Below are 16547 nucleotides of genomic sequence, written 5' to 3'. Positions count from 1 at the left end.
TGTGCGCCAGTTTTTGGAAGCGGCACCCCGCCCTGCGTTAATGACATGCAGGGTAGGCGTTCCCGTCCAAAAACAGACGCACATAGCGGTGCGTGGTATTTATGCTCCAGGGCAAAAATCACTTCCGCGCGGCAGGCGGCACAAAAAAATGGCGCAAAGCACGAATAGCGTGAAATTTTAACGCCTGGGGCAGGGCAGGCGTTAAAATGGGGCAAACACACCTGTATTTAATCAGAACACACAGAACAAACAACAGAGCAGCAGAGCAGCAGAGCAGCAACAGGGAGACATGGAGGTGCTTTTTCTTCAACGTGCACGTAGACGCAGAGCCCTGCAGCAACAACAGCAGCCACAACAACAACAGCAGGGACCCCAAAGACAGCGCAGAAGGCAGGAGAGGATATTCCGCCCACGAACAACCCTGCATGGCCTCAGGGAACGAGACATCATCCAGAGGTACCGGTTGAACTGGCAGGCCATTCAGCAGCTGCTGACAAATATTGAACAGCAATTGGCCCCCACTTTAGTGACTCCACGCACTATCCCAACCGAAACAAAGCTGCTTGCCGTACTTCACCTGCTGGCAAGTGGCTCCTTTCAGACAACTGGTGCCCTGGTTGGTGGAATCTCACAACCATCTTTCTCCGCATTCCTGCCTAAAGTACTGGATGCCATCATTGGACTGACACCCCGCCACATCTGCTTCCCTAACACAGTGCAGAAGCAGCAGGAAACAAAACAGGGGTTCTACGCCATCAGTGGCTTTCCGCACGTCCTTGGTGCAATCGACTGCACACACGTACGCCTTGTGCCACCTGCTGCGAGTGAACACCTCTACCGCAACAGGAAGCACACACATTCCATCAACGTGCAGGCCATAGTCGATCACCAAGGACTGATCAGCAACATTGTGGCTAAATATCCTGGGAGTGTACATGACGCATTCATCTTCCGTCACTGCACCATCAACCAACACTTCCAGGATGGACGGTATTGCAATGGACTACTTGTTGGTAAGGACAAAAATCTACTTATATACTCACTGCACAGAAACCCTCTAGGATAAACAACACATACACCACAATAGCAACACCTAGACAGGAACACACTGAGGTACTCACATCACTAGCCATGTGTCACAAGTCACCATTGAACCTCTCACACATTTGAATTTACTCCACAGCTTAGTGTGAAGACATTCATGACTGTGGTTGCCTAAATGTCACCTTGCAAATTGGAAGTCTCACAATAACCTGTACACTAATACAATGCATAACTTTTAAGGGATGGGATGGCCTGGCTATGTTCAAATGAACGTTTCTAATACCCTTTCATGTTTCAACTCTGCATGTAACTATCATCACACCCCCAGTGAGGACACACGGACACCTGTGTCACAAGTCACAATGCAAGGGAGGGCACACTGTACTTGAGAAACCAATACATCCTGCTGACAAACAGTTAGACAACAAACACTTGATCAGCCAAGGGAAAAAAACAATGTCAAAGGTTCCACCAACAACCATAGGTTGTCACATTAGTACACAAAATAGTCACAGACAACACAACACAACTACTGCCATCAAAGATACGTACAACAGTGCCTCTTACATCTAATTGATACCATTCTGTGTTTCTCTTTCAGCTGATCAGGGGTATGGCATCCAGCCTTGGCTAATGACACCATATGGGAACCCAAATACTGCTGCTGAGCGGGCATACAATGATGCCCACAAGAGGACCCGCAGCATTGTGGAGAGGACCTTTGGGATCCTAAAGTCAAGGTTCCGCTGCCTTGACATCACTGGCAGAAGCCTACTCTACTCCCCAGAGATGGTCTGCAAAATCATACTCACTTGTGCCATATTACACAATATTTGTGTACAAAGGAACATTCCCCTCCTTGAACCAAACCCAGACATGCCTGAGGATGATGATGAGGAGGATGCTGGCCTGCAACAGGAGGGGGAACAACCTAACACCGCAGCAGGAGTGCGTAGGCGCCAACAGCTTGTGAACAATTTTTTTACTTAAGTTATTATAATCACTTGTATTCCACACTTGTAAATAAACACAGATAACAAACACCACATCATGCTTTGGCCTATTCATTTCTGACCACCTTTAGTTTGAAATAGCTGAAGATGAATGTCGTCTCATTGATCAAGAATGCCATTAAAATTCATCACACCAAAAATAAACATCACAACTGTATGCACAGAGGGTAGGATGTGACATGTTACATTACCATACACAGAGCCCAACAAGAGTACAAATGTGACAATTACACATGCCGGATCCAAACAACTGAAACAGTCTCTCATCCAGCCCAAAATTGGAGATCATTTGAAAGTCACATCACACGTGTTCAGAGACAGGGTGGGACCATCCATGTGTACGTGAACATGTCATCAATGGCTTCTCTCAAGTGTATGATGTGAGCAATACACAATTGCAACAACATCAGCTGCCACTAACTCAGGAGGAGACCTTGAAGTTACAGTGACAACATACACACAGACAAGTCATACTGGATCCACATTCCCACACACATGTACACATATGTCATACAACCAACCTAATATTTGAAAGTAGACCATCACAGTTGTGTCCCAGTTTGAACCTAGCAGGAAGATTGTAACATGACACTAAGCCAGTTTATGCAGAAAGGGACACAGACAAGCAAAACAATCTTCGCATTATCACATCGTGAACGCTGAGAGTCTTGCAAACTTAGGGGGTCATTCTGACCCTGGCGGTAATTACCGCCATGGCGGAGGTCGGCGGTAGCACCGCCAACAGGCTGGTGGTGCACCGATGGGCATTCTGACCGCGGCGGTTCAGCCGCGGCCAGAAACGGGAAGTCGGCAGTGTACCGCCGACTTCCCGCTGCCCTTGAGAATCCGCCATGGCGGCGGAGCGCGCTCCGCCGCCATGGGGACTCTGACACCCCCTACCGCCATCCTGTTCCTGGCGGGTCTCCCGCCAGGAACAGGATGGCGGTAGGGGGTGCTGCGGGGCCCCCGTAAGAGGGCCCCACAAAGAATTTCAGTGTCTGCTTTGCAGACACTGAAATTCGCGACGGGTGCAACTGCACCCGTCGCACCTTCCCACTCCGCCGGCTCCATTCTGAGCCGGCGTCCTCGTGGGAAGGGTGTTTCCCGCTGGGCTGGCGGGCGGACTTTTGGCGGTCGCCCGCCAGCCCAGTGGGAAAGCCAGAATGACCGCCGCGGTCTTTCGGCGGGAACCGCTTGGCGGGCGGCGACCGCCGACCGCCGCGGTCAGAATGACCCCCTTAGTCATATGAAAATGGTATGCAACTTAGCTCCAAATCATCATTACTGCAAATGTCAAATGGGCTAATGAGATGAATGAATGGTCAACAGTCATTCATACCATATGGCCTTACATTCGCCCGCTGCTGCAGGTTTGCCAGGATATGATAAAAATACTCCATGGATACAGTAGCTATTCTGGATGGTCAAATCCTAGGGTGCTGGGGGCCTAACTCCACCTCTACCACCCCCAAAACATACAAGAATCATGTACTTGTGAACTAAACACATGCATAAGGCACATGTGTGGCCTCCATGTCACAAGTCCTACACAAATATGAAACACAAAATCATAATGGGACATGGTCAGCCCCATAAAAACTGAAAGTGACTCTCCCACTCCCTGTTAGGACTACAGATAAAAGCATCCCCATCATAAAGGTGGGGACATTTTGGAGACGGAATACATAATGGTATCAAAAACATCATTTCAAAATAGCCATCAGCAATTACACCAAATATGTTGTCAAATATGGTCAATACATTAGTTAACGTATCCCAAACATCACAGTGTGAAGGCAGTCTATACATAAAAGTACGGACATTTGTCATATACAAACACAAATGTGTCTCACATCGCACCGTTTGACCATGACAAATCACCTTTCCAAAGCTAAACACATGAAGACATTTGGATAAATTTGCTCCATATTCTACGCATACAGCATGGCCGTCATAATTTGTTCACGTACATGAGTGCACACAATGCAGAGTCGGATACAAATGTATCCAAAAGTGTCTTGATATTTCACCTTCAAATTATTATTTACATCCACAATATTTTTGACTCTGCATCATGTGCACTACTGTACGTGTAAAAAAAACGACGCCCATGATGTATGCGTGGTGAAATTGACGCTACATGCACAATATGTTGGTCATTTCATGTACAGTATTAATTATTAATATTCATATCATATTTTTTCACTCCGCATCATGTGCACCACTGTACGTGTAAAAAAAACGACGCCCATGATGTATGCGTGGTGAAATTGACGCTACATGCACAATATGTTGGTCATTTCATGTACAGTATTAATTATTAATATTCATATCATATTTTTTCACTCCGCATCATGTGCACCACTGTACGTGTAAAAAAAACGACGCCCATGATGTATGCGTGGTGAAATTGACGCTACATGCACAATATGTTGGTCATTTCATGTACAGTATTAATTATTAATATTCATATCATATTTTTTCACTCCGCATCATGTGCACCACTGTACGTGTAAAAAAAACGACGCCCATGATGTATGCGTGGCGAAATTGACGCTACATGCACAATATGTTGGTCATTTCATGTACAGTATTAATTATTAATATTCATATCATATTTTTTCACTCCGCATCATGTGCACCACTGTACGTGTAAAAAAAACGACGCCCATGATGTATGCGTGGTGAAATTGACACTACATGCACAATATATTGGTCATTTCATGTACAGTATTAATTATTAATATTCATATTTTTTCACTCCGCATCATGTGCACTGTAATGCGTCATAAAAAATTGACGCACAACCGTGTATGCGTGAAAATATGACGCATAACGGGAAAATAAAAACGGCGGCCATTTTATGCAGGAAGTGATGTAATAGGATATCCTGTTTACAAAATCTGTACTGGGAGGTAACTTTCACTTTCACTTTGCAGTCTCAGATTTCTCTAGACTGTGTGGTTGTGTGAAAGGTGTTGTCCTGTGTTTTACTGCTCTAGTGTCCTGTGTGCCTTGTATTTTGTCTTAGTGTCAATCTATTATTGTTGTATCACATTGTCTCAGTCTGTTTAGTGTTATTTTGTCTATACCTGTGATAGTTTGTATTGTCTGTGGGAGTCTGTTGTGGGTAGCATAGTTTGGGGGGTTAGTTGGGCTATTTTTCTACTTCTCCTTTTTCTTTCACACCTCTACCTTTCCCCATTTCCCCCTTTATATTTTAAATTTTGTTGGTACATTCTTATCCCTCTCAATATGTCAGGTAGGCCTCGCCTGTCCAGGATGGGGGAAGACGAATTGGGGGGGTTCATATGGCTCGTAAGCCATTTCCTCCCACTAATGCTGGAAGCTGGGGGCCGTGTGATACAGGGGTATCACACGGAGGCCAGGAAAATCCGGTGGGAGAAGGTGCGCCATCACCTGGTCCGGGTCTATGGGAGTCTCAGGAATGTACACCAACTCAAGCACCGCTGGGCAGATCTGATCACCAGGGAACAGGACCTGCTAGACCTCCTGGGACTCCAGATTGGTGGCCATGTTGGTAAGTAAAAAACAATTACATGGGAATGACAGAAATCGGTGTGTGAACATGTGATGATTGTTAGCGAATCTGCAAAATAAGTAGCTGAGTGTGTGTAATGCCAGGGAAACCTAGGCCCATGGTTATACACATTAATCCCCATTCTTGCAACACATGTACACGCAATGACAGCTTTATAAATTCAACATCTATTTGTATTATGCTAAGTCGCCCCCTCTCTGCGTCCCAAAATGTTTCAAATGCTGCGCTACAAAGGTATACATATGTGTCCTAATGTGTATTTGTTGCAGAATGTGTATGAAGACCTATGCTACCAGTCCGATGGATCATTTTTGCAACACATACCAGATGCCTGTAGCTGCATGTAATGTAGTGTTACCTTTGTGTCAGAAATGCAACACGTGAACGGCTCCATTTGTACTCCACTGGTCATAATGGCCAGTGAGTACGTCATGTAGAAACAACATACCTACAGATGCAGACGCCATAGCTAGACAGAAAATTGGAAACACATGATGATGCTATACATGTGTGTTGCCGTCACGTCACATGAAGTCAGTCATGTTGTTCACACATATGTCACATGTGTGTCTGGTTGCTGTCTGTTGACCCTGTCCAAATAGCCTGTTTTATTGTGAGTGGTCATGCAGTCCTCATGGAACCAGTTTTGGAATGTCTCTCGGGGATGCACATGCTGAGATGTATGGATAACATTATTGTTGGGGCATACTAATGGAGGATTAACTTGGACGACACCTGACTGTCCTGACCACTGCATGAGTGTAGTAGGGTGTGACACTGGAGCAGGAGACTCATCCAATGTTAATGTTGAATACAAAGTCATCCATGCAGGATGAGCATGTGTGAAAGTCTATCATTACCATGTCATTTTCACACAGTGTCATTGTAACAGAAATCTTTTGTCCGTTCACCCAGTCTGAGTATAATCTTTGTTTCATGCTTTACAGGTGGACCAGCCCCATACACCGTGGGAGAGGTGGCCCATTTTGACGACCCCGATACCTACAGTGAGTGTCGCCTGAGTGCTATTTACATTGTTTGGTAATGACGCATGATGGATTACTGTGTGTTCAAGAGAATTCATGATTTGATGTGCTGGCCGTTCATTTGCTTTGTTCTTTTAGTGTGATATCAAATTAGAATTATGTTTCTGCCAAGCAATACGTAGTCATCTCTCAGATTGAGGGGCTGTAGCCCATTCAATTAGGGCGGCAATTGGGAATGGTATGACTCATTTCGAATAGACTGGTCAATGTTAGATTTGGTCAGGGACTTGCCATGAACTGAGTCTGCATATCAGACTGACAGTCTCCCAGATAGCTTAGGCACATGGCATTGATGACAAGTGCTTCTTCCTAGTTGAGGATGGACTGTGTACACTGTAGGTTGGATCTTCCATGGGCATGTACTTCCACAAGGTGAACTCGAAGTGTGTGTGACTTGAGTGCAATGCCCTAGGTGTTCAGTTGAATCATGTGAATGGGTGTACTACCTCCCCTGTGTGTGTTGTTAAACATGCCTCACTAATAGTATGTTATGTTGGGCTAAGTCATAACATTTTGACATGTGTGGACCTGGGATGTGACAAGGTTGGGCTGACTACAACGTGTTGCTAGCCCTTCATAGGTGTTGTGTGTGAAGGCACATAATTGTTGCACTTTCTGTACACTCCTGGGTGTGCATTGAACATGGGATTGTTGGTTGTTCTTCCCACACCACCCACAAAGACTGGGATGTTACTGTGAAACAGGGTACCTAGGACTGTAGCAACCAGTATGTTACACGTACTTAACACCTTTTGTGACTTGAGTTAGTACCTTGGGCCAGAGTGAGAAAAATGTCTACACGTTGCAAATGGCATAAATATCTGTGTGGGATTTGCAAACGTCTGTTTCCTAATCCAAAATGTCTTTGGTGGTCATGTACATATGAGTAAAATGCTTTTCAAAATTGATATAATGAAGGGTTTTACCAGACCTACTTGCAAATCACAGTGGTAGGCAATCCCATTTGCAACGAGTACGTGGTTGCAAAGTGAGTAGCTGTTATCATCCACTTGAAGTGGATGGTAACCACCTTGCTGACTGGAAGGGGTACTCATTGTAAAGCTTCAGCCTTTGTGAGTGGACTAAAAGAATCCTGCGCAAAAAAGCCAGTGGTCTAAGGGACCAATAATTACCGTGAAAATTTCCAAGTACAATTGTTGTGATTTAAAAATAATTGCTGCTCATTTTTCTTTCCGGTAAACGGCCTACACTTGGGGAGAAATAACTTGCTTAATTTAAAAACAGTCACGTCTATGGAGTTCTGCTGGTCCCAGCAGGCCACCATCCCCGTGAGTGCCCATGTTGCTAAGGTGGGGCAACTTGGAACCCACATCATTGATGTTCATGAGGTGGGTTTTATGGACCCCATAGCGACTCGCAGACGGTGTCAGAAACACCGTTCTGCTTTGCAATTTGCTAGTTGATTTTCTTAATTTCCTACATCTGACACCTAGTGTGGACACATGATTCTGGGCCAGGGGTTCAATCTTAGCACACAACTAATTAAAAATGCTATTGAGTGAGGAGTGTGAGTGTAATCACATAGAATGACATATGTACTGAAGTCAGTATGCGGAAGAGCTGGTGCCATAATGTCAAATGCCTTAGGTATGATTTGGATGAGTAGTTTAGGGTGATGTCATCCATCATGTAGAGACATGGATATGCTAGGTGTGATATGACCTTAGGGATGCATGATTCACATGTACTTCCTCTGAGCATTTCCGTGAACTATGTTGTAACAATTGCTGCATACAATATATTTCTAGTAATGGACAAATGAGCCATTGTGGGATTCAACCCACTGTAAATTCAATGCTCAATATTTCCCTTTTCTCTTCACAGCTGCAAACCTGAGTGCCGCAGAGCGCAACCATTTTGAGCACAGGGCAATGAGGTACAGGCACATCCTGCAGGTGCAGTGTGGGTATCGGAGGATGGCCCGCAGATATAATTCCGATCGGGCCTCCGGGGCGTGGTATGCCACACCACAGGCTCCACCAACAGTGCCACCTACAACCACCAGGTCTGCCCAAGGGGACCCAGCGACGGACCAGCCATCTTCCTCAAGACCTGGACCCAGCCGTGTGTTGGGAGCAGGGCTGTCCCGTGGCCACTCCACTCCAGCGACAATCTCCACCTCCACCGGCACGCAGACCAGCAGTGACCCTCCAATTGACCCTGCAGCCTTCCAGGCATTGTCTAGGAAACTGGACAGGTTAATTCAAAAGGTGGACAACCTGACGGAGGACATGGCGGAGGTTAACAAGAAGGTGCGCTCCATCCGGCGCACACTTCAGAGGGCAAATCTTTAGTTCTTTTGCCCTCCTGAACTTTTACCCCTCCCCTCTCCCCTCTTTCCTCTTTTCATACTGTTAGTTGGGTTTGGGGGGTTAGTTATAGGATAAGTATAGGTAATTAGCTTAGTTAGTGTTAGGTAAGAGGGTGGGGGGTCCTTATACTTTCTATCTAATATTTTTGTGTGGGTGGGTGGGTGGGGGGCAATGTTGGGATTCCTGTTTAATAAAAAAAATAAAAAAAAATAAAAAATATATAAAAAATAAAAAATACAAAAAAATATATGTTTGTTTAGGATAGTATAGTATGTGTGTAGGTTAGTAAGTGTTGTCCTGCATGTGTCTTGTCTCTTAATGGTGGGTGGGGGGTTGATGTTTAGATCGTTTCGTTACATGTGTAGAGTAAGTTTAGCTTAGGTTAGTTAGGGACAGTTGTGGGTTAGTAATAGTCAGGTTAGATTAGTGTAGGTTTACCTTTCCCTTAGTTGCCTCTTTTATTACTACTTTTAAATAAAAATTTTGTTAACCCTTTACCTGATGCGTTAGGTGCTACCTTTTCATGGCCTTGACATCAGTGTAGCAGAAATGTTAAGTATGACATTTGTGTTCCATGCTCCCTATCCCCAGGCTTATGAGGTTTAACATGCCAGCTACCCGTGTGCTAACTTGGTAAGTATCCACCATGTTGGAGAGCCACCATTGGTAGTGTGCATTGATCATCAAGGTTTGGGGTTGGTATGTATCCTACTTCACAAAGAGTGCTTCCAGGCTTGTTATTGTAGGTAACTAGATAGGTCGGACAGCATTGTGAAGTTCAGGGAGAGCTTTATAGATGATGATTTGTTTACACTCTTGTCTTGTTGCTATCATTGCTGACCTACATCATGTGTGTACGGATTCAGCATGACTTTCCTTCATAGAAGTATACGCCGTAAGGGTGATTGATGCAGTGTAATTTGTTTATCATTCCTTTCATTCTACAGCATAATTTCAAATTTTAGTATTGCATGGTGCCTACATTTCTCAGCCACCATTAGTTGTGTAGAATAGCTATAGATGGTGCATCATGTTTCCAACACAGCATGATTGTGTGTGCTTAGTCCCTTCATCAGTTATTTTCCTCAGTATAGTAAAGCTATGATGCAATCCTGGCCACTGCACAGATGATTCAGTATACATGTAATCAGGACAGTAGTATAGAGAATCGACATGGTTTCCACACAGCCACTTTGGAGTTATCTACTGCACAGTTGAATTTTGAAATGACACAGAGACACAATAGGTGTGCAAGTGATATTTATTTATAAGTGGTGTTGTGCAAAATGTCCATTCACTATGTTTGCTGACTCCTTTCTGGTGCATTATTACATGGTGATCCTACAGAAGGGGTGTGGATGATGCTCCTGACATGCTGGGGTGATGTCACAGACAGTGCAGAGGAACATGAAATGCCAAATGGTAGGAGAGAAACATTCACTGGCAAGGTGGACAAGTCAGACAGTGGATTGCCGAACAGTCATTGAGGTTAGTTGTAGTGAGACTGGCATGTGTCAAAACGTAGGACCTTGGTCAGAGTAGGGCATGGTGCAGGGACTAGGGCTTCCGGGTACTCTTGCGTGTGAATGTTATCTGTTCCATGTCTTCTTCTTCTGATGTGTGTGTTGCCTGGTGTGTCCTTGTTGTTGTTGGTTGTGAAGGGGCAACACACACCTCAGTGTTAGAAGACATGGAGGCAGACATCCCGGGGGCTGATCCCTGTTGAGTAAGGAAGGGCAGTACTGCAGCAAGGAGGGCCTGCTGGTTTTTCAGAATGGCAGCCACATCCCGATGGTAGGCAGCCAGGTCGGCCCTGAGGGGTTCTATGGTGCATTCGTGCACACGTTGAGTGGCTTGCAGTTTGAGTTGTTGTGTCAACTGGATGACAGCTGTGCCAATTTCCTTCAGTGTTTTTGAAATGTCCTCCAAGAGAAAATTTCTGGCTTGCATTGCAGCTGCCTGATCAGCAGTTGACAACATGCACGAACGCACCCCCTCAAGGCTGGCTGCCATATTTTGCATCCCCACCCGCACCTCCTTGGCCAGCTCCCGCTGGACCCCAACGACAGTTCTTTCGAAGCTGGTGCCAGTGTCGTCAGAGTCCTCAGCTGTGTTGGAGCTGGCAGGTCTTACAATTGGGGTGGCGGGTGGTTCTACTGTGGTGGCTGCTTCTTCTGTGCTCCTCCTTGTGACTGAAGGTGGGGTTTGGAGGCTTTCAAGGACCATGTCAATGGTCTCTTGTGGGAGGTTGATGGTGTCGTCATCCATGTCATCAGGGAACTCATGGACAGGCAGATCAGCAGGAGATCCGTGTTCCTCTGCAATGAAACAGGGTACAATTAGTGTGTCTGTGTTGTGACAATTTTGCAGTAAGATACAAGCCTTTGGATGCCTTAACATTGTACTCTGTGTTTGTCTAGGTATCTGCTGTCCGTCATAGGGCATTGTTGTAGGCCTATGGCCCACCTGTGTGTCACATGTTTGATATGGATCTTTCAGACATGTCTGCCAGGTCGCCTCTAGGTGTTGCTTTGTAATTATTTAGGAATAGGTGTTTTTTTCTCCAACTCCTCACTCGGTGTTTCACTATTGTTATGGAGGGACATTTTGTAGGGTGGGCTCTCATTATCCAACATGTGATTCTTGGCTTTCTAGGCAGCAGGATAGCTAATGGTGTGGGGGACTAAGTTTGACCCACTTGAAAATAACTCTGTCACCCAGATATTCAATTTAGCTAAGACTAACTAGCAGTGCCTCTGGTCTCCCACATCAAAGGAATGTTTAGACATCCAAGCGCATGACATCTTTGGAACTTCTCAGGGAAGTGGTGGTCACTCAGGTCCTACACATTTGTATCTTTTCCGGTAGGTTCCCATACACAAATGACATAGACAGTATTAGTTTGATATGAAGTTTCATTGTACAACTGACTTGTAGGAATTTAGGTGTGAGCCCCATTTACACAAACAATACACACTGTTAGAATTGAAATAGTCCGCAGGAGAGTAATACATTAGTACACAGCTTTCATGGTGTCTAACTGTTTCTACTCTCCCCCTGCATGTTCTATGTATAGCACAGCTTGTTAAGTTTGGAGGTTGCCTGTCAGAATCACAGGGGAGACATCATCCCTCATATCAGAGGAATGGGCTAGGATCTGGTTGTGCATTAGCAGCAAGGCAGGCAGCATCTAGTTGTTATTTTCTGTTTGGAAACTCCCCCATGCGTGTCTTGGGACAAGGGAGTGAATGTAAAAGACATATGTCATGGTGATGACAAAGTTTCCATAAGCAGGAATGCCAAACCTTGACCCCTACCACATCTATCAGCAACGTACCAGACGGTATCCTTGACTGGGGCACAGAGTGAATATGTTCTGGCAAACTCCAGTGCAGAAGTAGGCAAAACAGTGTGATTTGACTAATTGACAACACCTTAGGACTGACTATTTGCTACATTAACTGATAGGAAGGGCAATGAGAATCATTTAGTGCAAATTGCTCTGAGGCACTTAGATGTGAGCAAATGAGTATAAGTACATTCAGGGTAAGATGCACAAAGGCCTCCAGCCTGAGGCTAATGCGCAAAGTATACGTTTCACTTGCCACACTACACTTTGACTGACTGTGGGTGTTGTGACTGCCCTGCCAGCACACTTGCCTCTCAGGCCCTGCCCCATACACTTTTTATTCACATTGCATGATCTGTACATGTAACGTGGCATTACCTATGCATGTCAATGTTAGGATGTGATATGGATGTAAACATTCTTGATGTTTTGAGATGGTGTTGGGTGATGTGTTTTGAATTGGATTGGCCTGTTTATCGTATGAAGGTCCTATTTGTTTGTCCGACTTTGCAGGTGTGTTTCAGTGACCAGTTGCCTGTGTCCCCTCCTCAATGTTGTTGTCTGAGCAGTATGACATTAGTGATGTAGCCTTGTTAGCCAGGCACGTGAGGGACCCTGACATATGCAGCATGTGTGTATTGTTAGTGCTGTGTGGCTCCTATTGCTGTTTACTTAGGCTTATGTATGTGTCAGTTATGGACATTCGGCATTTGAGTGTACTGGTACCTTTGTCATATTTCTAGGAGTAATTGCAGATGTCACCCTCACCCCCTAATTTAGGTATGTATGTTCCAGGGTGGGGTTTCTGCCATTTGGTACTATAGCTGCACAGAGATGAGAGGTGTTATTGTCAACTGTGTTTGCAGTTAAGTTACAGTTGTTGTATTTGCTACTGCATTACAGATAGGGACCTAGTTGATGTAGAATAGATTTTGCAATACAAGTGCCTGGATGTGGATTTGAGGTAGTGTCCTTCCCACCTGTCACTGCTTTCCCTTGGCTCTCTTGTTGTAATTACAGGATGTCCCCGTGGGACTGTTGTGGTTGCTGTATTTTGTCGTGCCCCAGCTTCGGTCAGTACTGGGCATGCCCCCCTGCCGTGCCCCTTTCCCCATGCCACTTCATAAATGTGCTGACTTACATGCATTGTGTAGTAGGTATCCCCCCCCTGCTTACAGTCCCCATTATTGTATTATGATTCCCCATGCGACTTACCCTGCATGTGCGTAGTGTCGTGGTAGTCTGCGCTGTCCAGTCCTTGAATCCCTGTGACGATCTCCTCCGGGATGACGGCTGCGACCATCTCCTCCATGTGGTCCAGGGCCTCCTGTTGTGCTGGACTCCCCCCTCCAGTCTGCATTGCTGCCTTCCTGTTCCTGGCCATTTTCTCTTTGGTCCTACGTTTGCAGTCATGCCAGCGTTTCTTACACTCGGTGACTGTCCGGCGTTCTTCAGCCACACTGTTAATCTTGTCCACAATTTGTTTCCAGATGGCCTCTCTCCTACTGAGTGGCAATTTTGAGGAGATGAAAAGTTGGTGCTGGTGTTCCGTCACCTCTTTCACCAGGATTTCCTGCTCCTCTGCACTGAAGCTACACTTTCTTTTTTTTTTAAAAATGTCCTGGGTCCTGTATGCTTCCTCCTGGCTGGTTCCTGGTCTGCTCTCATCCTCCTGGGGTCTGTTGGGGCATCTAGGATCCATTTTGGGTCTCCTCTCCTGAAAGGGCAGTTTTCGCGCAAAAACGTGACGCTATTGCGTGAAAAAAACCGGCGTTTTCACGATTGCGCTGTCGTAAATCGACCCACAGTGATGTGCGTCGCATTTACATTGGTTTCCTTTACGACAGACCGACGCTATGTGCGTCACGAAATAATGACTCCCACCTGTTGGTTGCGCCGCCGTACGTCAAAGTATAAATTTGACGCCCGCATGGCGCATCCAAATGGCGTTAGACGGCGCAAATTTTTTTGACGCAAAATTGCGTTAGCGCAATTTTGCGTCAAAAAGTATAAATATGGCCCCATGTATCCTGTCTCAGCCACTGACAGAGCCACAGAGAGACTTTTACATTCACTCACATACTCAGCAAGTACTTTTACATGCAGCACTATTAAAGGTAATTACAGACACAATCACATATCCTTGAATTCGCTAGAACACGCACTGAGGTACCTGTTCAGTAACTTATGCACATATTTGCAGAGCTATACAGGTATTAAAACAGGTAGTCACATCCTAGCATATACACTAAAACATTTGATGGCACTACTACAGACAGACATGTCCATTTACTCCTATATATAGGCACGTACTGATACACTCTTGTCATGTACCCAGACAAATACTGCTTTAAACTTGGGTGAGGCCTACTAGTGCAGAGTGTGTGTGTGCTCTGTCACTGGCTACTGAAACTGGCCTGAAATACCCATTTGTCATGTCTTAAACCCACGTTGTAGTAGAAATATCTCACCTCCGATATATGGTGTAGATATGCTATCACGCATGCTGCCTTGTGCTTAAGTGATTGAGAGATGTCATTTACAATTTTAGAAACATACTCATGTACATGCATATCCCTAATCCAAGCACTACATAGAGCATACCACTCACCAAGCAACTGACATTCATGTTTCCAAAGCATGGATCTTGTGTCTCAGCTATTGACAGAACAACAGAGAGACGTCTGCATTCACTCACATACTGAGAAAGTACTTACTCATGCAGCACTATCAAAGGCAATTGGAGACACACTCACCTGTCCTTGTATGCACTAACCAAGGCACCAAAATATTTGTTCAACCACTTATGTACACATATACAGAACCATACTAGTACTAACAGAGACACTCACGTTCAGGTAGATATACCGAAATGTGCCTGGGCACTACTGCAGGTGGACATCTACACTCACTGAGATATATAGGGAAGTACTGACACAATATTGTCATGTATTTAGACAAATACTCCTTGAATCATGGGTGAGGCCTAGTAGTGCAGAGCCTGTCTATGCTCTGTCACTGTCTTACTAAAGTGATTCTATAAAATCCTTTTGTCAAGTCTTGAACTCATGTTTTTAGTACAAAAAACCCACCTCTGTGATTTTCTGTAAGTATGCCATCAATCATGGTGCATTCTACGTAAGTGGTTAAGAAATGTACTTTTCAGTTTTAGAAACCTAGGGCCTCATCACAAGTGTGGCAGTCCAAGGACTGACAGCATTCTTGGTTGTAGCCAGCGAGGGCAACACTGAATTCAGCACCGCCGAGCTGATTATAACCTTGTTCTCTGCAAGCCTTTTCATGGCAGTTTCCCCATCATGAAAAGGCTGTCAGAGAACAAGTACAGGAGGCAACAAGGTGGCCTCTGCACTTCCCATGCCCAGGACATGGGCAGTGAAGCCCCTCCCAGCCTAGCACTTTCGGAATCCTCACTGTGTGCTTTTCATTCTGAGGGTGCTGGATGTGCTATGATTTAACACTCAGCCCCATTAAGGGAGCAGAGTGCTATATTTTAGCACGGTTCCCACCGGACTGACCAGTGGGAACACGTATTGCAATGTTCCTGCCTTTCAGTCCAGTGAGAACATTGTAATATGCTCGAAGGGATGCCACCGTCATGGTGGTGGTGTGTTTCCTGCACATTTGGAGGTCCCGGGGTGAGACCGGTAAGCTCGTAATGAGGGACTTAGTCTTGCACTTGCAGCCCCCTCAGACAAGCCCCTCATTGAACATACCACTCACCAAGCAACTGACATTCATGTTTCCAAAGCATGAATCTTGTGTCTCAGCCAGTGACAGACTTCTACATTCATTCACATACTGGGAAAGTGCTTATATATGTAGCACTACCAAAGGCAACTGCAGACACACTACATACCCCCTAATTCCCTACCACAAACACTAAGGTATTTGTTTAGCCACTTATGTGCACATGTACAGAGACTTACAGGTACTAAAACAGGCACTCACATGCAGGCAGATGCGTCTCCAGCCACTACAGGTAGACACTGACATTCACTGAGATATATAGGCAAATACTCACAGAATCTTGTCATGTATTTAGACAAATAATGGTTTAATCATGGGTTAGGCCTAGTAGTGCAGAGTCTGCATGTGCTCTCTCACTGCCTAACTAACGTTGGCCTGCAAAATCCCTTTGTGAAGTCTCAAACAACGCTTAGTAAAAATACCCCACCTCTG

The sequence above is a fragment of the Pleurodeles waltl genome, chromosome 4_1, assembly GCF_031143425.1.
Source record: "Pleurodeles waltl isolate 20211129_DDA chromosome 4_1, aPleWal1.hap1.20221129, whole genome shotgun sequence".
NCBI lineage: Eukaryota > Metazoa > Chordata > Amphibia > Caudata > Salamandridae > Pleurodeles > Pleurodeles waltl.
The sequence above is the reverse complement of the archived record's forward strand: the minus strand, read 5'-3'. Positions refer to the sequence as shown.